General features: G+C 42.5%; 1 long non-coding RNA gene across 1 annotated transcript in view; it reads left to right on the top strand.

Annotated features, from left to right (window-relative positions):
• The first annotated feature begins 1,626 nt into the window (after window positions 1-1,626).
• Window positions 1,627-26,354, top strand: part of LOC307177299 — a 40,302-nt gene continuing 15,574 nt past the window's right edge. The window contains exon 1 of the long non-coding RNA XR_013825017.1: window positions 1,627-1,683. This is a non-coding gene — a long non-coding RNA (uncharacterized lncRNA). The remainder of the gene's footprint in view (window positions 1,684-26,354) is intronic.

Below are 26,354 nucleotides of genomic sequence, written 5' to 3'. Positions count from 1 at the left end.
GGAAGGTGGGAAACCAGCAGGTCTGGGAAGAGCATGGCTAACACATCTCTGTAGCACCTGAAGAAGATCAAGAATGGTAAAGGCGCTGATGTATGAAATAGCATGGAAGGGACTGAGACTCAGTGAGAGATGAGCGTTGGGCCACATCATGGATTTGGAACTAAGAGTTTGGACCTTATGAATACAGAAGTGGGAAGCATCAGAGTTTGGGGCAGGGATATGATATTGAAGAGCCTGCATACAGGTGTTCTATAAATGCTATTGGATCTTCACACAGTCAGTCCACAAATAGTTTTGAGCATTCTACTATGTGCCAGTCACTGTTCTAAGCCCAGGGTGAGAGGTCAAGATTCTGTAAGATGATGTAAGTTCAATTTCTGGGTCCCTAAACAAATATTTTAGAAAACGGGTCCCATTATTCCTTTTTTTTGTTTGTTTTGTTTTAATTAATTAAATTTTTTCTTATTAGTCATCCATTTTATACACATCAGTGTATACATGTCAATCCCAATCGCCCAATTCATCACACCACCACCCCCACCCCCCGCCGCTTTCCCCTCTTGGTGTCCGTACATTTGTTCTCTACTTCTGTGTCTCAATTTCTGCTCTGCAAACTGGTTCATCTGTACCATTTTCTAGGTTCCACATATATGCGTTACCATCATTCCTTCTTAAAATGATAAAACATGGAGTGTTTTGAGTGGGACTGGCTGAGTTCAAATCCTGGCTTTGTCACTTGACAGCTCTGTGCCTCAGTTTCCTCAGCTGCATTATGCATCTAATAAAAGTACTTGCCACTTTGCTTAATTTTGAGGATTCCATGAGGCAGGACTGACTCAGTGCTCCCTGTCTAAAGGCTGTCCTAGCTTCCCATTGTTCAGTCCCCCAGTCATGGAGCATCCCTGACTCCTCTTCTTGCATCAGCAAATTCTGTTGGATTTAACTTCAAAATATCTCCAGAATCCCATTGTGTTGTAGCACGTTCACTGCTAGCACCTGGTCGTGGCCGCCTTCATCTCTGCAGTGGTTACTTGGTGCCAGTTCTTTCCAGATGTCCTCTTTAGGACTAGTGTGCCCATCCTCCACCCGCTGGTTATTGGTTGTTGAAAGCACAACCTGCTTCACTCAAAACTTACACACTCTTCCAAGGGGCAGCACTGTGAATACATGAGTGTTACATGGCAAGGGGGAAGGCGGGTCACTAATCAACTGACCTTCAGACGGGGAGATTACCCTGATCATTCAGGTGGACCCAGTGTAATCACAAGGGTCCCCATAAATGAAAGAGGGGGAGAAGTCAGTCATTGAAGGAGATGTGACAACAGGAATAGAGGTAGGAGTGATGGGATTGCTGGAATTGGATTCTCCCCTAGAGCCTCCAGAAGGGTGGCAGGCTGTGAGATAATAAATTGGTCTTGTCTTAAGTCACTGTGTTTGTAGTACTATGTTACCGCAGGCACAGGAAATCCATGTGATTTTGGACAACTCTGAAGGGCCATCCCAGCTCCAAGAGCTTCCCCTAGGAGTGGCTGAAGCCTCAGTTGCCACCATCTTGCAGGCTGGCTTCTCCCTCTGCCCTTATCTGCCTTCTTTGTGTCTTTACAGGTGTATTTCCCAAGCACACACCCCGAAAGCCTTCTGCATGCAATTCTCCATCTCAGATTTGTTTCCAAGGAACCCAAGGTAAGACAGTCTCTCACATGAATTGTTGTAATGCCCCCTGCATGGTCTCCATGCTTATACCCTCAACTCTCTGCTGCAGGCTCTTCTCAACATAGTAGACACAATGACTCTGTGAAAACATAAATTAGATCAAGACACTCCATGGCTTTCCTTTTCACTCGGAGTAGAGGTCAGATCCCGTAAAGTAACCGAAAGGTCCTTTCATAATCTTCCCAACCACCCTGACAATTCCTCCTCTGCGTCATCTCCCATGACTCTCCCCCTTGTTCACTCCACTCCAGCCACACGGGCATCCTTGCTCTTTTTGAACTTGCTGGGCAAACTCCTGCCCTAGGACTTCTGCATTAACTCTTTTCTCTGCTCAATGCCACTTTTCCAGTGGGGTCCCTGATCACTCTATTTAAAATAGCAGTTGCCCTTCATCCTACTCTGGTACTCCCTATCCCTCTTACCTGCATTATTTTCTCTCTGGGCCCTAGAACTTTCTAATATACTATATAATTTATTTATTTTTGTTTATTGTTTTTGTCCTCCCGCTAGACTATACCATCTATGAAGACGAGTATTTTGTTTATTTACTGCTATGTCCCCAGTGCTCAGGACTGTGGCTGGCAAATAGCGGTCACTCATAAAAATCTGTTTGATGAATAAATGAATAAATGCAGGTACAGTATTTAGAACAGTGTCTGGCACATAGTAAATGCTTAATAAGTATTAGCTATTACTTTTTGCTGGTAGAGAAGGGGTCATGAGATTCCTGGCATTTCAGAGACAACTTATACTGGTATTTGATCCTATGATCCTGCAGGAAGAGGAAGATAAATCACATACACATGTTGATCAGGACCTCCATTTCCTTGCTTCTGTGTGTGTGATCTAACCCCGGGATGAGCTGTAGTCTCTTTAGAATAGACTTGAAAGCAAAAGTCTGAGTCTCTCACATGGACGGAGGAGGTGACCAAGGATGCGAGAAGAAGGTGTGGGCTGGAGTTCTTTTTGGAAACACAATTTGGGCCCAGGGAACAGAGGTCAGGAGAAGTCTGATCTGGCTTGAGGTCAGGCCTGATCCATCCCAGGACCTCTTTGGGAAATGGTGAAAGTTCCGCAGTTATACTGAGACAGGAAGGCTGACGGCAGTTTATACTGATTCTAAACTATTTATTGGAAGGACTGCCCTGTTTTAATGAGATTTCTGTGAAGAAAGAGTCCAAAGGTCTATTTCATATCCTTGTTCATGAGCCTTATCCTTTCTTGAACTGTGTGCTGTCAGCCCAAGGTACTAGCCAAAGGTGAGGTCCTTTCTTTTCGTAGGTTTTGGGGAAAGAGGCCCAGAAATGTACTTTGAGATGGGAAGGAGCCAGAGTATATGCCTGTAAATTTGTAAGATATCCTGAATCCTAGGGAAATACACACTCATCTTTAAAAAATATCTATTCTGCTTCATATATAGATTTGTATTAAACTATAGAAGAACGACATAGTTAATTCTGCCATCTGTTGGTTGAGCATTTCGAAGAAAAGCTCTTGTGTATGAGGTACTTAAAATCATTGAGTCCTTGACTCCAAAATACAGATAATGCCTAAACTCTCAGGGGCAGGAGGGGATTTGTCCTATTTTAAAGATCTTGTGTGATAGACGCTATAACTTTTGTTGCTGGTTCAATCTCAAATTAGACAATGTCTTGGAATGTCTTAATAGCATTGAAGCTCATTTAAATGCTATTTTGATCCCTATTGATCATATTAGCACCTAATCAGTTGCTAACCCTGGAAATTGCATGTTTGAGATATATATGAAGGAACTCCTGTAATTTTTTTTTCCAAAATAAGGTTAATTCCTAATTCTTTAATAGTTGTTTTTTAAAGAGATGGGATGGGGGAGCTTTCCTGATATTCGTATCATGTTCAAATCATGTCAAAGTGCTTCAGGTTTCCACACCTATCACACAGTGCTTGCTTATTAAAAGTTGAATTCCTAATTCCTTTAAAAATTAACCCATCTTTAAATATCTCTTCTAAATATTCAGAGGACAAAACATGATATAGACAATAATATGCACATAGAGGATTCCTTTTAGCCCTTGAATAACATACATCTTTGTTGTATTTCTGTTGATGGGAAGTATGAGCTCTATCTCACATCCTTGTGTCTTGAAAACTTTTGAAATAACACACATTGTTGAGGTAAGGTTTTCACTTAGAAAGTTATAGTTCTTTTTTCATTGCACTTTTATTTAGTGATTTATTTTCCATCTTGTCTCAGGACAAGATGAATTGGACCAAATATGCAACCTCATACCTCCATTCTTACTGTATGTATTTCATCTTGGTTTTGGTAGGCCACATTATTAACCTAATTTTGAATGAAAGCCTAATCTTCTAAGGTGTGATGGTCCTGTCCTGGGCTGCCTGCCCATCCCACCTGCCTGTCACACTTCACCCTTGTAGTCATGGCTCATTATGTCCCTGCTCTGTTGACATGGACAGATGATTGATATTTCTAGCCATCTGAGTCCACATCTAAATGATTTTTTAAATCTAATTTCTTCAAACGTCATGTATTATAGGGCTGTGTCCACATCTTCAGATACTTTGCTGAAAGGAATAGTCAGTGAACAAATTGCAGTCAAGTGCTCTCCCTTCCTGCCTTCTCAAGTTCACCCCCGAGTCCGCGTTACTGTGACGCATGCTTGAACTTCCACTTGCGTTTTTAAAAAATTCTGCATCATCCTTTTCAATCCTGCTTCTTGGTATCTAAAGTGTCTCAGCAACATCTTCAAGCAATAATCAAGGGCATAGTTTCCCAAAACTATAGCATTCAAAGCATGCTGCTTGATTGTTGGCTGATTTTTTCCAGGCAACGTCTTTTTATTTTATTCTATTATTTTTTTAAATTTTTATTTATTTATTTATTTTTTCGGTACGTGGGCCTCCCACTGTTGTGGCCTCTCCCGTTGAGGAGCACAGGCTCCGGACGCGCAGGCTCAGCGGCCATGGCTCACGGGCCCAGCCGCTCCGCGGCATGTGGGATCTTCCCGGACCGGGGCACGAACCCGTGTCCCCTGCATCGGCAGGCGGACTCTCAACCACTGCGCCACCAGGGGAGCTCTCAGCTATTGTTTTTAAGCTTCCCAAAGAAGGCAGAGCATTTCTGAGAGTTAACTCAGACCATGTCCTGATGGGAAACACCACCAAGATCATGTACTAACATGAACCCTGTGAACCTATTAGCCAGAGACTGAATTTTTTAAATTGAGGTATAACATACAAACAGTAAAGTGCAAGAATCTTGTATAAAGTTGATGAATTATACACGCTCACACCCGATGTAGCCACTGCCTAGATCAAGACATAGATTTTTTCCAACATCCCAGGAGGTTTTCTTGTCTTCTTCAGCCCTCCCTCTTCCCAGTTAATACCCCACTCCGGGTAACCATGCATCTGACTTCCATCACCATAGATTAGTTTTGTCTGTTCTCTAACTGCATAACAAATGGAGCCACACGGCATGTGTGCTTTAGTGTCTGGCTTCTTCCTCATCAGGATGTCAGTGAGATCATTCATGTTCATATCTGCAGTGGGACTGCATTTTTCTTTCTTCCTTTTTTTTCCTATTGCTGTGTCTTATTCTGCTGTATCAATGTTCCACAGTTTGTCCATTCTACTACTGATGGACATTTGGATTGTTTACAGCTTTGGATGATTGTGAATAAAGCTGCTTAGTCGGGCTTCCCTGGTGGTTGAGAGTCCGCCTGCCGATGCAGGGGACATGGGTTCGTGCCCTGGTCCGGGAAGATCCCACATGCCGCGGAGCGGCTGGGCCCGTGAGCCATGGCCACTGAGCCTGCGTGTCCGGAGCCTGTGCTCCGCAATGGGAGAGGCCACAAAGTGAGAGACCCGCATACCGCAAAAACAAAAAAACAAACAACAAAAAAAAAGCTGCTTAGTCAGAGATTTTTACATGTAAAAGAACACTTAGCCACACACAAATTCTGGTATTTGGACACTCCTTTATGTGATGATAGACATTGAGTAGGAAACCAGATCAAGAACCCTAGGATGCTTTTTGTAAGACACTGAAAATCTATGTGTCATTCAGGTTGAAATCAACAGTGCAGGCAACAAAAGGAAAAAAAAGATAAATTGGACTCTATCAGCTTCATGGACATTTGTGCACCAAAAGATACTATCAAGAAAGCAAAAATGCAGCCTACTGAATGGGAGTAAAATATTTGCAAATCATTTATCAGGTGAGATTAATATCTAGAATATATAAAGAATACCAAAATCTCAACAACAAATAAATAACTCAATTCAAAAAATGAGCAAAAATATTTGAATAGACATTTCTCCAAAGAAGATACACAAATGGCCAATAAGCCCATGAAAAAATGTTCAACATCATTAGACATCAGAGAAATGCAAATCAAAACCCCACTGAGATACCGCTTCACAACTACTTGGATAGCTATAATTTTATTTAAAAAGAAAAGAAAAAAAAGGAAAAGAAATTGGAGAAATTGGAAACCTCAGGCACTACTGGTACAAATGTAAAAATGATGCAGCTGCTGTGGCAAACACTTTGGCAGTTTCTTAAAAGGATGAACATAGAACTATCATATGACCCAGCAATTTCAGTCCTAGGTAAAATACCCCAAAGAATTTAAAGCAGGGACTTGCACAGCTATTTGTACAACAATGTTCATAAGAGTGTTATTGACAATAAGCAAAAGGTGAAAACAACCAAAGTGTCCATCGACAGATGAATGGCTAAACACATATGGTATATACATAAAATGGAATATTGCTCAGCCATAAAAAGAATTGAATTTTGATATATACTACAACATGGATGAAACTTGAAAACATTATGATTAATGAAATAAGCCAGACACAGAAGGACATCTATTGTATGATTCCACTTATGAGGTACTTAGAATGGACAAATTCACAGAGACAGAAAGTATTATTAGAGGTTACTAACAACCTCTAACAGGTTAGGCAGGAAGGAGAAGTTATTGTTTACTGAGTAGAGAGATGTTTTTGGAGGGGGGATGATTAGAAACTCTTGGGTGTAGATAGTGGATGCTTATTCAACATTGTGAATGAATTTAACTCCACCCAACTGTATACTTAAAAATCGTTAAAATGATAAATAATACATTACGTATATTTTACCACAATAAATAAATCAACTGTAAGTATAAACAGTATTTCTTTGGTATTCAATCATTCGACACATTCTTATTAGAGAGTATTAGTGTCAGGCACTTGCAGAAAGAAAGATGAATCAGACAATGTATTAGCTTCCTATTGCTGTTGTAGCAAATTGCCACAAACTTAGTGGCTTAAAGCAGCATACATTTATTATCTTACAGTTCTGTAGGTCAGAAACTCAAAATGAGTCTCAGTGGGAATAAAATCAAGGTACAGCAGAGCTGCGTTCCTTCTGAAGGCTCTAGTGGAGAACCAGTTTCCTTGCTGTTTCCAACTACTGGAGGCTGCCTGTGTTCCTTGGCTTACGGCTCCCCTTCCAGCTTCAATGAAAAGCAATTGCAGCACTTTAACGCTGCTTTTGTTATCACACCTTCTCTGTCTCTGACCGTCCTGCCTCCCTCTTTCATTTATGTGGATCTTGTGATTACATTGGGCCCATCTAGGTGATCCAGATAATCTCTCCGTCTCTACAGCTGCTGAGCAACCTTAGTTCCATGTGCAGCTTTAATTCTCCCTTTCCATGTAGCCTATCGTATTCGTAGATTACAGGGATGGGGGACTGGGATTGTCATCTTTGGGGGGTCGTTATTCTGCTCACCGTACATACCTTCCTGACTTCAAAGATTAGCAGGGGAGATACAACAGTAAAATAAGTCATGAATGGTGCAGCCGAAGTGCTCTGAATTTAGGGTGAGAAAGATTATTCCAGCTGAGAGAGAGAATCTATAAACTCTTCTTAGAGACTATATAGAAATGATACAAGGGTGCCCTCTATGTCAAGGACTTTGGGGTTCGCACAGCTTCGTGGCATATGTGAGCTACATTTCACATCTAACGGCCAGGCACGATCATAAGAAAGCAGCTGGTCAGTCAATGCGGAAGGGTGATCCGCAGTGGCCACCCAGCGGCAGGATTCAGGTGGGTCAGCTGGGGGACAGGACAGCTGTGTTGCCGCTGCTTGACAAGCAAGGCTGCCGGGACCATTAAGTCTCAGTGTGATCCACAAGTGACTCTTGCCCATGGTACCTGCTGGTAAGCCAGAAACTCAGAGAAATGGGAATTCTGGCACTAGCATCAAAAGTAAGTGTGAGACAGACAGAGAGAACAGACTTGTGGTTGCCAAGGGGGAGAGGGTTGGGGAGGGATGGAGTGGGAGTTTGGGATCAGCAGATGCAAGCTATTATATACAGAATGGATAAATAACAAGGTCCTACTATATAGCACAGGGAACTATATTCAATATCCTGTGATAAACCATAATGGAAAAGATTTTATAAAATGTATATATATATATATATATATGTATAACTGAATGACTTTTCTATACAGCAGAAATTAACACAACATTGTAAACCTATACTTTAATTAAAAAAAATATGGCTAGGTTAGGTGGGCCAATCTAACCAAATGCTTTTATATCTCAAAAAAAAAAAAAAATCAATGTGAGAGACCTAGAAATAAACGGCAGCCTGGCCCTGTGATTCTCTTCCACACAGTGTGGCTACAATTTGGGTTGCATACCAGTGTTTGCATTTGCTCCGGATTAGCCACGAAGTGACCTCACCAGCATTTTCATATAAATGGCTGCTAATAGAAGTCAGCAAGACCCAATGTATCTTTTTGTTTGTTTGTTTGTTTTTGCTGTATGCGGGCCTCTCACTGTTGTGGCCTCTCCAGTTGCGGAGCACAGGCTCCGACACGCGGGCCCAGCGGCCATGGCTCATGGGCCCAGCCACTCTGCGGCATGTGGGATCTTCCCGGACCGGGGCACGAACCCGTGTCCCCTGCAGCGGCAGGCGGGCTCTCAACCACTGCGCCACCAGGGAAGCCCCACTGTATCTTTTGATGTAGGATTTTTCTTAAAAATGACATCTTTGTATCCTCACAGTAGCACCCAAAAAGCACTTTAAACTCACAGGGAGGTGGGCTGGGAAACACTTCTCTCTCCAGGTGCAAAAGTGACGCATTCTGTGCCCCCAAGACACAGCATCACAGAACAACTCTACTAAACATACAGGCATATAGAGCTGTGGCCACTACAGGATCCCTTCCCAACCAGTGTGCTTCGGTTTTGTCCTCCATGTTTGTCAGGGAATAAATTAATCCACCGGAGGCATAATATGTGCTCAATAAATGTTTAATAAATGCATGAAATGGGAATAAGCAAGTGACTTCAAGTACCTAAAATTCTTAACCCAGATCTAGGTTGTGGTTCTGAAGGATCACACCTCTGTGATCATACCCATTTCCTTGCAATGACCTCATGTCTACACACATCGTTGTTTAGTCAGTTTAACAGACTTGTTGCCCGTCTGTGTGAACTCCAATTAGAAAATCACATTTAAGGATATTAGAAAAAAATGTATTTAAAGTTTGTCTTATAAAAACAAGAAAATTGTCATTAGCGTCTTTGCCTTGGTTAAAGGAAAACATTGTTGGACCTCTGCAGCCTTGCTTGTATCCTACCTCCAAGGGCACATCTGACCCACCAGATGAAGCTGGCTGCCCAGGGCCCAGGAGTTTTTGCCCTTTCTCTCCTCTACTCAATGACATCAAGGAATAATAATAACCTGTTTCATCTGTGTGGCTCAAGGTCTGCAAGGCCCAGAGTATTTCACTGTTTACCGTGAGAGGATGTTTGGGAGAGTTGCTTGTGTATCTCTAGACACGGCCAAGGTGCCACCCCAGTCTCATGATCCCCTTATAACTGGAATGTATTCAAGGATGCGTGAAGTCCTCAGGAAATCAGATGCCCCATCTTTGTTTAGCTCTGGCATAACCTTTTATGTCACTTTCTCTTTCTTTTTTTCTTCTATCTCCTTCCTTCCATGTATTTATTAATTCAACAACTATTATTGAGCACCTACAGTGTGCAAGGGGCTGATTAGGAACTGAAGATTCAGCTGGGAATAAGACAATGGTCTTTGCTTTCATGGTTTTAATGTACTAGTGAGAGGGTGGGGTCATGAACAAGGGAACTGATTAATTAATGAATGAAATATGCTCAGATTATAGGTATTAGGAAGGCAGTTAAAGAGGGTGCTGTGATAGAGAATCATGTGGGGAAAGTGTGTTCTTTCTTATGTATTGAAATGTGTGTAAATAGACAATTGTCTGCAAGTGTGTGAATAACACTGAACCAGCCTTTTTGTGGCAGCTCCTAGAGGAGAAAGCTTAGGTTAGTCCTCCTGGTAAAGGAAGAAAATGAAAACTTAAAAGGCCAGGGCAATTCATCTTGTGAGGAACTCAGAGAGTAAGGGACATCCATCTTGTTTATCATAGTGTGTCCAGTGTACAACAGCATGCTGGCATACAGAAAATGCTCCAAAAAAGTAATAATTGGTGGAAAAACCAACCGACCCTGCAAAACATATGTTTATAAGACCAGTTCTTTCTTTTGTCCTAGGTAGAAGGAAATCCATCAGTCTTGAGTGATTTCCAGACACCTTTCCATACAAGGCAGACTTTGATGGCTTTAGGCAGGACCTTCTGGGAAGGCACTTAGTAAAAAGTACCATATGTTCAGGGATGCATGGAGAACTTTCTTCACAGCCTCATACAGGAGGTCAAACCATAGGAGGACACCTCCTGGAATTATCAAGACATTGATGCTGGCAGATTGGATGTTTGGATAAGGATTATCTCTTGGGACCAGATTGCTATTTACCAGAAGAAAATGAACACTCTTGGCCCACTCTGGGAAGGGTTCATTAGGAAAACACAATACCCAATTATAGCATTTACCCTCTAGTAATTTATTTAATTGTGCACACATCACTTTCTCACTCCAATAGACCATAAACTTCTCTTGTGGCAACCTAAAAAGTCTGACAGGAAGAAGGGGTCAAGTCTTGTCTTGAAGCTGTATTTTCATAATAAGCATGTGTTTTGAGATGACAGGTTTTACATGAATAAAAATAGCATTTTCACTCTTTTCATTAGATTTCACACTTTTTTTTACTATCATCATCATCGTGTGACTGGGTAGCTTTGAGGTGGCTGCTGAACATCATGGTCAGGCCAACTCCTGCTGCCCCCTACGTATAACTTATTTTATTTATTTATTTATTTATTTTTGGCTGCGTTGGGTCTTCGTTGCTGCACGCGGGCTTTCTCTAGTTGTGGCGAGCGGGGGCTACTCTTCGTTGTGGTGCGCGGACTTCTCATTGCGGTGGCTTCCCTTGTTGCCGAGCACGGGCTCTAGGCGCCCAGGCTTCAGTAGTTGTGGCTCGCGGGCTCTAGAGCACAGGCTCAGTAGTTGTGGCACACAGGCTTAGTTGCTCCGCAGCATGTGGCATCTTTCTGGACCAGGGCTCGAACCTGTGTCCCCTGCATTGGCAAGCGGATTCTTAACCACTGCGCCACCAGGGAAGCCCCCCGCAAGTCTTTTTCTTGTTGATTTCTTAAATCCCCAATGTTTAGCATATAGTAAATAATTGTTGCATTGAGCTTAAACAGAAAAAAGAAGAGAGAATAAAGAAGTAATTTTAAAAAAAGGAAACATAGTTATACAAGTGTTAATCTTATTCCTCAATACTTGTATTTGAATGTGTTTCCCATCATTAGTTATTTTTGGCATTCCCAATGTGATCTACAAGAAGCTGCAACAGGATAATCATACTGAATTCAAAAAAAATCATCTCATGCCGTCTCCAACAGGGTGTACTGGAGACCACAGGGGAGAGTAGAGAGGCATATTGTCTTAGAACATTTAAATATTCATTTAAGTGTGTGAACAACAAAGATACCCTACCGGCTGGACGCACGTCAGACATTTATACCTACTGTCCCAATCCTCCCTCTCCCACCCAAACCGATTGACTCCCCGAAAGCCCCCTGAGACCGGGGAATCTCTAGAGATAAACTGTCATGAAAACCCCATCAGCTTTCCTTCCCCAGGACATGGCATTAGAGAAGTGATCTCAGCTAAAACAATTATCACTGGGCTACTGCCAACAGAGAATATTGTATTCCCAGCTTAATAATAATACAAAAAAGAAAATGTAAGTTGAATCCAAATGAAATATAATTCTATCTGCTTTTTATCCAAGTGATTTCGGTGGACAGAGAGTAGGGGCTCTGCTGAGAGCAAATTAAATGAGTCCTGGGATACATCACAGTGGCTTTTAGAGGGAAGGAAGGTCACACCCCCTCCCCAAAGGGAAGTCTCTGAATGTCTGAAAAGAGAGGGAGGTGAGGGTGGATTGAAGCCCTGCCCTACTGATATTCCTCCGCAGAGGAGTTGTTCTTCCCTTGGAAAATCACTGCTGTAAGCAATGGGGAGCGACAGAAGATTCTTGAGTAGGCGAGTGGCAGGACCAAAGTAGCATTTAGGAAGCTGAGTAAATATTAGTTGAATGAATGAATGATTCAGATTAAGGGCAAGACAGAGACATGAATTTGGCTACTTCTGAATATGGATTTTAATAAAGAATTTAGAAAAAAGGATTAGAAAATACTATCCAATCAATACCATAATTATAGTTTTAGGTTACTTGTAGCTTTCTATCTGCTTATTCTTAGGTTAATGTAACAAAGGTGTTAAAACAGATCTGACTTGTGGAGGTGCTAACATGCAGCTCTGCTTTTGCTTTTACTGATGGCGTTTACTTGGTGTGGCCCTCTTTTCCTGTCCTGGATAAACACGATTCACCTATAGGTAATAGACTGTCAGTCCTGTGGTCATTTTAAGTCACAAACACGGCCTAAGACACATTAGAACACACAGCTCTGGGAATAATTAAAACCCTGAATTCTATTTAATGTCAAATCTTGCTTTCCCTGGCCCACATTTGGCTGGCAGCCCACATTTCCCCTTTATTTCTCTTTTCTTTCTTCTCCTTCCTCATTAGGCATGCTCCTAGGGTTGGAACACAGAGAAAGGGAAGATGAGAACAGGAAATGATCTTCTGCTGTATCTGCCGTTCCTTGGCTTTGTGCTGAGTTAGGCTCACGTTTAAAGCTGACATTCTCTTGAGGGCACTTTCGGATTCTCTGGAGATGTGTTTGTTGATGCCCCTTTTTCAGCTGGATGCCCACCCTCTTCTCTGAGGACCCATCCACACACTGCTGGGGTCCCATTGCCCTTTCTAGGATGGCAGACTCTTGATCCTGGGGACTCTGCACTGGGAAAACACTTGTACTACTGCTGGAGGGGGTTGAAGTAATTTCCCAGACAAAGTGGCTAGTTGCCTTGACGCCATCATCCCCAACACACTTTCTCTCCTACCCTTCATATTTTCTGGGGCAGAAGTTAGCCCTCAGCTCACTGTGTCTCCCAAGCTTCAGACAACACCTGCCAGACTCTCAAAGTGGCTATGCTGAACACCTCCAAGGCTTGACCTCCTTTATTTCTCCAGGGGATGAGAGGTTTTGAGGTTCTTAGGACAAATTTCTCCAAAGTAATCCTTCTCTCTAGAATCTTTCCTCTTGCTTCCCATTCTCCCAAAACCTTTTATACTTTTGAAATGCAAAAGAAGCCCCTGCATAAATATCCTGAATTTTTAAATCAAACCTCAGATTTCTTTTAAGAGTCTTTTTGTGGCAGTCTGTGTCATATATACCTTGGTACCTGAGAGCTATAACATCAGTCCTGCTGGAGAAATTGAGGTGAGAATTGTTCTATTTAATATCAAGTAGGGCATTCTATACAGCAGCTTAAATTCCACTCACTTAATATTCTTGTCCTTTCAAAGTCTGAAGTTGAAAGAACTTCCAGAGTACTCAAACTGGTAAATGATATCTGCAATCTTTTTTCATTTGTAATTCGTTAATTTATTAAACATAAAAATTAAAAGCAGGGTGGGCTGCTACTTTTCACCTAATAGGTTAATAAATATTAAAAAGTATGGTAAAACTTAGTAATGATGTGAAAAAACTTTCACAAACTGTTAGTGGAAGTAAACACTAACGCAAAATTTTGGAAGGTAATTTATTAACATACATCCAAATTTAAAATGCAATCTCTATTGATTGCAACCATTGCCTGACCTTCAGAGACAGCTCTGGGTTGTGTAGAAGATTTTACAGTTTGAGGGGCACTCTTTAAGAAAGAGAATGAAAAATTAGGAATACAAAATTGGATATGAAAGCATATATTTAGTTAGAATGCAAAAAAAATTTACAACGAATTACAAATTTTAAAATGCTGATACCAGAAACAAAAAAATCCAGAAAAATTACATGACGCTTTTGTGAATAAATTATCTTATACATATACTTCTAGAATTTCTTTTGAATTTTGATATGATTCAAGAATTCTGAATAAATATAGAAAATGATCTGAAATTAAGGCATGCACAGGAATAATTAAAATGTGTTAAAACACTTCTACATTGCATTATGCTACTTGATTATATAATCACATTATTTTTATATTACATACATTGATTTGTTTATAAATGTGTATAGTGATTTTGTCCCTGGGTTGTCTCTTTAAGTTCTTATGCTCCATCAATGGATAATTTTTCATCTCTTTTTGTCTAAAAGTGCTGATTCTCTTCAGGATGTGATGTGATCCAATATGTTGGATGTATAAAATATGTAACCAAACAAATAGACATGGTCATCATGGGATTTGCACTGGTTTGTACCCTACAAACCCAGGAATTCTGATAACTTCTATTTTATAAGATTTACACCAAAAAAGAAAAAATATATTGTGGGTTTATAATTGCTTATCAAGTATATTCATGGCAGGACAGAACTTTTGCCTAGGCATCTGTGAGAATCAAATACTCTGCTTATAATTGTACATATCTGAAGATTGGCAGAACTTTCTCAGACTAGCTTCTGCTTCACACTTTTGAAAACTCGTTTCTCCATCAATACCTACATACTTCCAATGCCTGGTGAATAGATCACATGCATGTCCCAGTATGGCCTCTGGCATTGCCAAAGTAGGCAGTGGGGATATTGCCTGAAGCCATCCCTGCACCAGAATAGCTAGCAATAACTTAACTAGATATGAAAGTGAACCGCATACATATAACCTTCTTAACATAAACCCTATGTGTCTTCAACTCAACTTCCCCTTAGCTGAATCCCAAGCAGCCCGTGGTCTCTCTAACACCAACCTACAGAAGAGCGAGTGTAACACAGGGTAAGTTGGAGAGGAAAGAGACTGAGGCCCTAAATGACTGTGGCTAAAATAACTTTCACATTTTACAAAAGCATGTGATCATGGGAACACATTGCTTGGGCCCCAAACAGGGCCTAGAAAGGGGCCTGAGCACATGAGGGGCCTAGATGTCGTTAACTTCAAGGTCAATCTGCCTTGCCAACCAGGAAGTTACCCTTTTTGGATGAGCCTTCTATTCACAGCACACTTCAATTTACAAGGTTGGTGCACCAGGGTGTTTGTCGCAAATGCAGGTCAGTTAGGTTTACAGTTGGCTAACCTCCGACAAGAGTCAGCAATTGAGTAGAATTTTCCTAAGTCTTTATTTCCTAGCCTCAAGGGCTGAGGAAAGTTACTGACCTTATTATGGTGATCATATACCATTGAAAGGTGTTTGACTTAGAAAATGAAGGTACTGATATTTTGGTAGACTAGCAAGAAGGAGGCTCATGGAAGGACCATGAAAGGGGTGGGTTGTGCTCAGACACTGGGAAAATTAAAGAGAGCGTGGGAAGATGCCTTGATGATCGGTTTAAGGACTCTCTTTTGTACCCTTTATAAGGGAATAGTCAGGAATGATTTCAGCTGGAAGTAACAGAATAAACTAACAGCGGCTTAAATAATCAAGATGCTTAATTAACTCTTAGACTAAAAAATCTGAAGATAGGTGACCTTATAATTCTGCTATTTGGGACTCTGGGTCATTGTCTCTGTGATTCTCATGGTCAAAATATGGTTGTCACAGCTCCATGAATCATTCATCCAAAGGCAGAAAACAGGGGACAGCGAGAGAGAGTGTGTGCGTTTCTCCTTTTAGCAAAGAGGAAAAATCTTTCTAAAGAGTTTCCCATCAGAATTCCTCTTTAGGTCTCATTGGCCAAAACTGGGCACATGGGCACCTCTGGGAGAAGAGGGAATTGGGAAAGTGGGTGTCTGGCAAAGGGTCATGGGAGTTCCATGTTTGGCTTAGTCATGCTTCATCTTTCTGGGCTGAACATATGGTTTCCCTGAACAAAAATATGGATTCTAGTAGGAAGAAAATGGGAATTTCTATTTGGAGAAAATTAATGTTACATGCAGTTGGAACTTTTGTGTTGAGTATCATAAAACTATCCTTTGCTTAATAATTATTAAACTAACATGAATTGAGAACGTAACATGAATACAAACTATCAGTTATTTAGTCAATACTCTGTGCCAGGAATGGGCGCTAGCTGTTAGATATATGTTATCTGCAACTAGCCCAGCCCTGCAAGATGAATATTTTTATTATTATTTTCAGAGAGATTAGGTTACCTCCCCATTGGGGAAATAAGTAGCTCTATTTGACCTCTATCATTAAAGTCCTTGCCTTTCTTGAACTTCAAACGAATTAAATCATATAAAATGTTCTCTTTTGTTTCTGACTTCTCCTGCTCAATATTAGGCTTGCAATTCATTCATGTTGGAAAGGGTATCAGTAATTCATTTTTTTATTACTGTGTATTATTCCATTATTTGAAAATATCACAATTTATTTACCCATTGTACTGTAGATAGATATTTGGGTTGTTTCTAGTTTGGAGATATTCTGAATAAAGTTGCTATTAATGTTCTTAATGTGTGTCTTTTGGAAAGCCCTCCTTTCTGTTGGATTTATATCCAGGAGTAGCACAGGGTATTTTTAGCTTTAGTAGATACTCTTTAAATCTTTAAAAGATTTCCAAAGTGGTTATACCAGGTTACACTCCCACAGCAATTGATGAGAGAACCATCTACCAGTGTTTGTTTGGTTTCATTATATAGAAGGTGGTAAGAGGAAAAGTTGGGCAAGATAAAGGGGATTGTTAGCACTGGGGGAAGTGGGGCAGTTTGAAATTTTAAATACAGTGGTTAGGATAAGCTTTCTTTTTTCTTTTTCTTTCCTTTTTGAGAAGGTGATGTTCAAGAAAAGTCACAAAGGAGGTAAGGGAGTGATCAATGCAGGCATATGGAAAATGTCCTGGACAGAGGGAAGAGCAAGTGCAAAGGCTATAAATAAATGCCTGGTGCCTGCAAGTCAAAGCAACGGGTCAATGTGGAAGAAGCCAAGTGAGTGAGGGGGAAAGCAGTAGAAGGTAATATAAGCGAGGCGGATAGAGCCAGAGCCGGCAGGGTCTTGTAGGAATAGGGAGGACTTGGGCTTTTACTCTGAGTGAAATGGGGAGTCACAACAGGGTTTTGAGCAGATGAGTGACATAACTGACTTACATTTTGAAGAGATTGTTCTGACTGCTGGGTTGAGAATAGACTGTAGGGTGGGAGCAGTAAGCTGTTGCAGGAGGTGACAGTGGCCTGGACCAGATGGTGACAAAGATGTCAAAACTGGTCACCTTCTGGATATATTTTGAAGGTAGAGCCATTGTTATTCTTGGCATCACCAGCTTTAGTATTAGCAAGGCTATGATAATAATAATAATCATTTTCAGCCTCTTACTATGTCCCTGCTCTCTGTTTTATTATCCTCATAAACTAAAGCTCGAAGACATTAAGCAACACCCCTAAGAACACACATTTCATAAGAGATAGTCCAGGGGTTCAGTCTTAGCTCTAGCAGATTTCAAAGCTCTTAAAACTGCTTTATCACCTGTTTCTGGTTTCCTTTCTGCCTAGCCCACTCAGTGCCTTATACAGTGCCTTATACATAATAGGTGATCAGTATCTTTATATTGAATTAATTAATGACACCATACACCATTGCCCGTGTACCGCAAAGCAAACAAACAAACAAACAACCTAGGCTGGGTTTGTTGGTTCATATTCTTATTGTTTGTTTAACTTTTTTTTTTTTTTTTGCGGTATGTGGACCTCTCACTGTTGTGGCCTCTCCCGTTGCGGAGCACAGGCTCCGGATGCGCAGGCTCAGCGGCCATGGCTCACGGGCCCAGCCGCTCCGTGGCATGTGGGATCCTCCCAGACCGGGACACGAACCCGTGTCCCCTGCATCGGCAGGTGGACTCTCAACCACTGCGCCACCAGGGAAGCCCTGTTTGTTTAACTTTATAAGAAACCGCCAAACTGTTTTCTAAAGTGGCTGTACCAGCATTTTAGTTGTGAATAAACACGGCATAAGCATACTTAAAAAAAATTTACCCCCTGCCCTTCTAGACCCAGATATCTTTACGTTTGGAGACTGTGTTATTGTGATGTAACTTAAATATAAATAACAAAACTTGCTTGCAGGATTTTGTGGCCAAGAAGGAATTCCTTATGAAAGAGGCCTAAGCTTTGCTTTTCTTTCAGGGATGTTGTAGAAGTTAGACAATCATCATGAGATGATGAATGGAAAATTGCCTCAAGGTATAAGAACATACATTAATATTATTCCTAAAGATGCCGTCACTCATTAATTAAATGAAGGCAGTGTTTACTAAGTAGCTAATATAGTGAAGGTATTATGTTAGAAATGGTCTATGGAGAATATAAGTATAAAACAGAGGTCTTATCCTCATGGCATTTATAATCTGGTTAAGGAGACAAGTAAAATGTAAAAGAATTTTAAATAACTGATTCCAGTAACACAAGAGTATGCATTACAAGGATTTATTTAACTTTTCAAAATGGTTGTACAGACAATAAAAATATCATACTTATCTATTAAACATCCATATGTATATTTATGTATATGGTGAACCGTTGCAAAGTATATAAGTTTCCTCTTACAGTACATATTGTGTGAGGTTGACAGGTCCAATACTATTATATCCGTACCTAAGCAGGTGAGGAGATTTGAGCTGGGTTTGGGAGAACAGTGGAGTCTTGGTATTAGAGAGGAGGGAGAGGACATTCCAGACAAATCGAGTGTCAAGAGCCAAAGTGCAGAGTTAAAAAGTGCAAGGCATGTGCGGGCCCTGTAAGTGAACCAGTTGGCTTGTTAACAGGTGAGCGGTAATTGAACACTGACTATGTGCCAAGCACTGGGCTAAGTCTGATACACGGGCTATCTCACTTAAATAGCTCCTCAACAGCTTCGTAAAGAAACAAAGAATTTAGATCCTTCTATACAGTTACAAAGCTAATAAGTTGTAGACTTGGGGCTCTAACCCAGATAGTCTGATTCTAATTCTTCACCTTGACATTATGCTGTAGCTTAAGGCTAGAAAGGAAAGTCGAGGCCAGATTATGGGGGGCTGAGATGTTGGAACTTTATACCCGGAGGACTTGTGATTCTCCATCTTTTCGCCACTTCTCTACATTTGAGGGATAGGACACCTGGAGGAACTGCTCCTCAGTAAGTGGTTCAGTATGAGCACGGTTTGGGGGAAGAACATCCACGTCGCCAGCCTCCGTGTGGACTTGCTACTCACCTGTCCTGAGAGGGTGAGATGCCTCTCCAGGAAGGGCATCTCCCTTTTGAGGATCAGCGCTTTAGACAATGGGGAGGCGAGGAAGACTCTCAAACACAGAACACAGAAGGTAACAGTGAACGTCTGGAAAAAGAATTTGGCAGCAAGGTGTGTAAAGAATTAGACACGAGCGACGGAGGCAGAGAATCCAGGGAAGAGACTACTGCAGCATGATTCAGCCTGAGTGATGAGGCCACAGCTGGGCTGGAGGCACGGGAGAGCTGTTGGGAAGGGCAGACTGATAGGACTTGGTGCCCAGGGGGATTTGAGGGCGATGGAGAGGGAGGAGGTAGGCTCTAAACATTGTATTACTGTGCTTCCTTCCTGTGTCTTCCAGGAGAGCTGACTAGCCTCGGCACAGAGTCCCTGGGCCCTCAAAGACTATTGCCACATCGGCCATGGCCACTAGAGGGCTACCCGGCCTCGTCTGCTTGCACCCAGGGAGGGCAGCTCTGCTGTTTAAAATCCAAGCTAGGCTGGCCCCAGAATGCTTCGGGGGAGCTGGGGTTTAGAGCAGTTGATCTCCATTGACACAGAAACTTGGAAGGTCTCCCACTCGATTGACAATGGCTGGAAACTGGGCCTAAGATGTAGCGATGAATTACAGAGCGCAGGCTCTTCGGGACCTGGAGGCGGGGAGGAGGAAACAGCTGCCTACAAAACCCCGGCTGGGCCGCAGCCCTTGGCTTGTCCTGGCCCCAGGGGCCTGAGGCTCCAGAGATTCTGAATCCCTGCCTGCCGTGGTCTCTCAACTGGGCCAGCAGTTGTTATGTTCCTCTCCTTATCCCAGGTTTGAAGTGTGTGTGAGTGTGTACACGTGTGGATGCATATGCATGCGTGTGTGTATATAAGTGAGTAGGTGTGTGCATGTGTGTACACATGTGGGTGCAGATATGTGAGTGTACGTGTGTGTATGCTTGTGAGAGTGGGTGCCTGTGAGCGTGCTTGCGTGTGTGCCTGCCCTGCAGGCGGAATGTTAATGTCCGTTGCTTGGCTTTAGCCCAAAAGAGAGACAAATAATGAGATGAATGGAAGTAAGCTGGAGTCTGGGCTTCAGCACTAATTAGCTGCTATCAGTTTTGACAAAGAGGGCAGACAATAGCCACACATGAGCAAAGGATGGAAAACGCAGGGACCAGGGTTGTACAGGGGGCTGGGAGGCCACCCAGCAGTCTCCTTGCGCAGGCAAGGCCGTCTCAGAAGGCCAGGTGCCTGGGTCAGGCGGGTGGATCCTTCCTGCCCTTCGGTGCAGTTAAGTGCGTGACCCCAGCATCTCTTCCGGCTGGTCTTGCTCTTACTAAGTGCCACTTCACTTTCTGATGGGCTGACAGTTACCCACGTCACCCTCCCCTGGGCGGTTTTCTCCTTCTCTTTGTCAAGCTGGCCCCTGTCCACATTTCCCAGAGATGTGGTCACAGCCTTCTTACTCACCAGCTGCTTAGATGGCCCTGGCTTTGACCTGTGTCTGCACCTAGTCATGTTGTTTTGTCCTTAGGCTCCCTGTGGAGGGTTGGAAGCAGAATGGTAAAGGCAGAAGCGCAGACTATTTAGTCGATTGCTGAGAAGTCGATTGCTCCTTAATTTCTAGACCTGCGTATGTGCTTATGTGCAAGTGGGTGGGAAAAACGGTGGTAGAAGGTGACGTCAGACCCCCACCCCACAGGCGAGTTTTCACTCGTCAGCAATAGCTGGGGGCCCTGTCCGTGGGTTTCCCACAGGCCCAACTCCCATGGGCTTCAAAGACACGGGTTCAGCTGGGGGATGAGTGTCCCCCAGGTTGCCAAAGTGCCGGCCCTGCCTTCAGAGAACAAGGTCTCTCCTGGGCCCTCACAAGCCTTGTGAACATGTCTCAGGGGATACCAGGCCCCTTGAGCGGGACTACGAGACATTTTTCCAAATCTCTCCATACACGGCAAGTTCTCCTCACACTTGTACACTTGAGTGTGTGTGTGGTGGTGAGGAAGGGGTGACTGGGAGGGTATACATCATCATTTCATTCACACCCTAATAAACCTAGAGAGCTCGCTGCTTCTTAGAAATTATTCATAACACCTCCTGTTCGTTGTTTGTCTTCAAATATTCCCTGTTCTTTGTTTGGCCTCTTCAGGGCACAAGTGGCCCAGTCCCAGGCGGTTTTCTTTCTAATGTGATTCTTCCTTTATAGTTTGCTAGAACGAACAGCAGTGGCAATTCTCAAATTATAGTAAGAAAAAAAAAATCTCCTGAAGAGATTGCTTTAAATGCAGCTTTCTCAGGCCCTGTCCAAATCTATAGAATCAGGCTCAGGAATTTGCATTTTACCAAGCTCTCCCCTGTTACTCCCTACCCCAAGATCCAAAGTCAGGTGGTCCACAGAACATATGCTGTAAAACATGATGCTGGGGCTTCCCTGGTGGCCCAGTGGTTAAGAATCCGCCTGCCAATGCAGGGGACACAGGTTTGAGCCCTGGTCTGGGAAGATCCCACATGCTGCAGAGCAACTAAGCTCATGTGCCACAACTACTGAGCCTGCACTCTAGAGCTCACGAGCCACAACTACTGAGCCCACGAGCCACAACTACTGAGCCCACGAGCCACAACTACTGAGCCCGCAAGCCACAACTACTGAGCCCACGAGCCACAACTACTGAGCCCACCTGCCACAGCTACTGAAGCCCATGCTCCTAGAGCCTGTGCTCCACAAGAAGAGAAGCCACCGCAGTGAGAAGCCCATGCACCGCAATGAAGAGTAGCCCCTGCTCACCGTAGCTAGCTAGAGAAGGCCCGCACGCAGCAGTGAAGATCCAACACAGCCAAAAATAAATAAATTAATAAATTAATTAAAACAAAACAAAACAACAACAAAAAAACATGGTGCTGAAGGATGTACCTTTTTTTTTTAAAATGTTGAGTTTTGAGAGTTCTACATATATTCTAGACCCAAAGCCTTTGTCAGATATATTTTTTCCCAGGCCATAATTTGTCTTTTCATTCTTTTTATAGGATCTTTCGCAGAACAAAATTTAAAATTTTTATTAAGTCCAATTTATACATTTTTCCTATTATGGATCATTCTTTGGTGTCAAGTCTAAAAATTCTGCCTAGTCCTAGGTCAAGAAGATATTCTCCTGTGTTCTTTTCTAGAAGTCTTATAGTTTTGGGTTTATATTTAAGACCATGATCAATTTTGAGTTAATTTTGTATAAGGTGTGAGGTTTAAGCCCAATCGCTCCTGCACTGCTTACTGAAAAGGCTATTTCTCCTCCAATGGATCGCTTTTACTCCTTTGTCAAAAATTAATGGGGGATATTTGTGTGGATCTATATCTGGATTCTCTATTCTGTTCCACTGATGTATGTGCCTCTTCCTTCCACTAGCAATACATTGTCTCCATACTGCAGTTATATATCAGACCCTAACATTGAGAAGAGTGATTCTCCCACTTTATTCTTGTTTTTCAAAATTGCTTTGGCTATTCTAGGGCCTTTCTCTTTTTCTTTCCTATATAAATTTTAGAAGAAACTCATCTAGGCCCATAAGGAAACTTGCTGAGATTTAGATAGGAATTGCATTAATATCGATCAGTTTTAAAATGGGACTATTTTTTTTCTTGCAGCAGAAGATTTTTAAAAAGCAGCTCTAAAGTCTTACCTGGTTAAAGTTATATTTTTACTTCCAGGCAATACAATCTATTGTTTTGGTTACAGAGAAGAAACTCTATGTGGAAAAGTTGGGGGGCTGTAGTTGGTATAAGATTTGCTAGTAAACGGTGTTCTATCCTAGAATCCTGGAAGCTAAGCAGACTAGTAAGTGTTCAGAATGAGCTTCCCCGAAATGTGTCACTTTTATGTGAATCATTTTGTGCTCAAGGCAATTGAGACCCTGGTAGTTCAAGAGAAACCACTACCCCTCCCTTAGCTACCTAGAAGAATTTAAATTGGGGATGTTCCCCAGAAAAGAGTCATTACCAGAGATAAATTTTATTGACGTGGCGCCATCTGTGAGGCAGAGCAAATATCTAATTACCAAACATCTGCTCTTCTTCCTATTGTCCTTTGAATGACCTTCCTGTCCTTGGAAGCACCAGGCCCCTATCCCATTCCTTAGCTCAGGATGACATACATACCTCATTTTATCTTTCTGTCTTCGAACCTCTTAAAGTACGTGAGGTTTCTGACCCTGCCATGTAGGTGGGGTTCCCATACATATGAAATTAAGTTTTTCTCTTGTTAATCTGTCTCATGTCACTTTAATTCTTAGACCAGCCAGAAGAACCTAGAAGGGTAGAGGGAAGATTTCTTCCTCCTCAACAGACTCAATGCTTTCAATTGGCTTCTTCAGGGCCCATTGTAGCTTAATTCATATATTGTCTTAGGAAAACAGAATAGAGATGTCTGAAGAGAAGTGGGTTATACTTCTTGAGTCTGTGAGAACCAAGTGTTTCCTTCCGCAAAATTGATCCTCCTCTCTACTTTGCCAGAGAAGGAAGATTGAGTGGACTTGAGGGATTATTGGAAGTAAACCTCCTACCAGCACCATCAGGAGCTGTTCTGAGGGCAGGGGAAGAAGTCGTGGTGGTGCACTAAAGGGAAGCTTTGTTGAAGGCCTTCCAACCTCCCCTCACTGCTCTTGTCTCCTCTTGTGTTTTCTTCATACTTCTTATCCATGAGGGAACCAGCTCTCAGCATCAGATCCTCCTGTCTTTACACCCTTTTCTTCAGTGTTAACACATCCTCCTAGTCACAACTTTAGTTCTCCAATCTGTTGTCTTATTTTTAGGCAGTGACCCAGATACTTGGCATGTTAACCTTCATTTTAGTTAACACCAGATGAAGCAATCTCAGTTCCCCTTCTGTCCTCATCCAAAAGTTGGCCCCAAACTAGTTCAACAAAAATCTCTGATGTCTTTCTGGGCTGGGCTAAGCAATGTGTGCTCCTTTCGTGATATGATTTATACTGGCTCTGTGATGGGCACCACATCACATAGCTGCAAGCATTGCTAGGGAAGCATTTGATAAGAATGACAACTTATTCAAAATTTGCCCTCAGATTGTGGGAATGACTACGGATGACGGTTTTGGGGCATCCGCAGATGCTTTAAGGGGTTCTTTAACTCTGAATTTTATAGAGGCAATCAAAAGATTTGTTGAGAATGACTAACCTTACATGTGAAATGAGAACTGTATCCAGTTAACTGAACAGTTAATTATATCAGTTAATATTTAAATGTGGTATCAACACAATAAGCTTCAAGTGGCATCAGGTATGTTGTAACTTAAAATGCCTCTATCTTAGGGAATTAATGACAGCTTTAGATCTGGCTAAAGAAATGACTTTATCCGAACTCGAAGACCTCTTTCCCCACTCCTTCCCCCATTATCTTTATTCTATATTGCTTACCCATCCTCTCGTATGTCCTCTGCCATGTTCTATTGGAATGGTTCTTTTTGGATGCAAACTGTAGCTGATGTGGTCATTGGGTCCATTGTCCCCCAAGAGCTCACTCATGGTGACAGGCATGTCCAGGGCCTGAGGGCTGGAACCCAAAGGAGACAAGGGTGGAGTGTTGCTGAGCTAACCAAGCATCTATGTCCTCTCTATTTTCTCTCCTTGGACCGTGAGAGCACACAGCTGCCTTGCTTGGGACTACAAGCTGTGGGGCAGGGCCTGGGGCTATGGAAACAATAACACCCACGGGACTAAGCCATCACTTCTTTTCTTTGCTACATTCACTTCCATCACCAGAGCAAAAACCACAGTCATCCTCTTCCCCCACCATTTCTGCCCAATCAGTCACCTCTTCCTAGGCTCACCACACTCTCTCTCCTTACTTGCCCAAGGAAGAGGGAGTCTCTGTTGGGATGCACAGAGGGTCCTGAGTTTCTAGTGACACTACTCTGTCCTTCCTTGCCCCAAGCTCCTTCTGCTGATTGCAGAGAGTTCTCAGTTTGCAGGGGCTGTTTCTTTCAGTTCTGCTCTCTGCAGAAACTGGCCCAGCTGCTATTTGGGGGATGGTATCTCCCGCTGAGGTCTGCATGGACTCTGTCCCTGTAGGCTACAGGGATGAGAGTGATTTTTTTTTTTTTTAACATCTTTATTGGAGTATAATTGCTTTACAATGGTGTGTCGGTTTCTGCTTTATAACAAAGTGAATCGGTTATACATATACATATGTCCCCATATCTCTTCCCTCTTGCATCTCCCTCCCTCCCACCCTCCCTATCCCACCCCTCCAGGTGGTCACAAAGCACCGAGCTGACCTCCCTGTGCTGTGCGGCTGCTTCCCGCTAGCTATCTATTTTACGTTTGAGAGTGGTTTTTAAGTCCTTGGCTTTTTGGTAGGAAGTGAGACGCTTTCACATTGAGTATAAGCTAAAACAGGTTTTCCCCCTCTGAACTGAGATCCTTGATACTTCCTGTGTTTGCAATAACAAACAGCCCTCCTAGCTGCTCCCGGAAATGGATTTGACTGTTTAACCCCTTCAGGCTCACCACGCAGGTGGGGCTCGGAGAGTGGGAGCTGGGGTGCTACCCTTTCAAGTAGGCTCCATCTACAGAGCACTTCCTATAACTCCCTTCCTGCTTTTGTAATCTTGGCAGGACAGAGCTGCCACCATTGCTCTTTGCCAAGCACTGTCTCTGCTCAGCGCCTCCTGTGCCCTCTCTAATTTCCCTCTTCCTTATAAAATCCTGCTGCCTGTTGAGGCTTCTCTCCCTGTATTTACAGCTGTCTGATCAGCTGGTAATTTACTTTCAATCAGTGCCAGATTGCGTTTCTCAGGTTTGTATCTCTTTCATTTAGTGAGGAACTTATTGCCTTTTTCCTTTTCACCATTCGTTTTACATATTAGCTGCCATATTGTGCTGATTAACAGTCCCTTAAGTATGAAGGTATATCCTGCCAGTTCAAGGGCACATTTGTCCAAAGCTAGGTCAGACTTACATCACAGCAGGTTCAGATGCCTGGGAATGGAGTAGAGTCTTTCCTAACC

The sequence above is a fragment of the Stenella coeruleoalba genome (assembly GCF_951394435.1).
Source record: "Stenella coeruleoalba genome assembly, chromosome: 1".
Lineage (NCBI taxonomy): Eukaryota > Metazoa > Chordata > Mammalia > Artiodactyla > Delphinidae > Stenella > Stenella coeruleoalba.
Note: the sequence above shows the minus strand (reverse complement) of the source record. Positions and strands in the feature narration are given on the sequence as shown.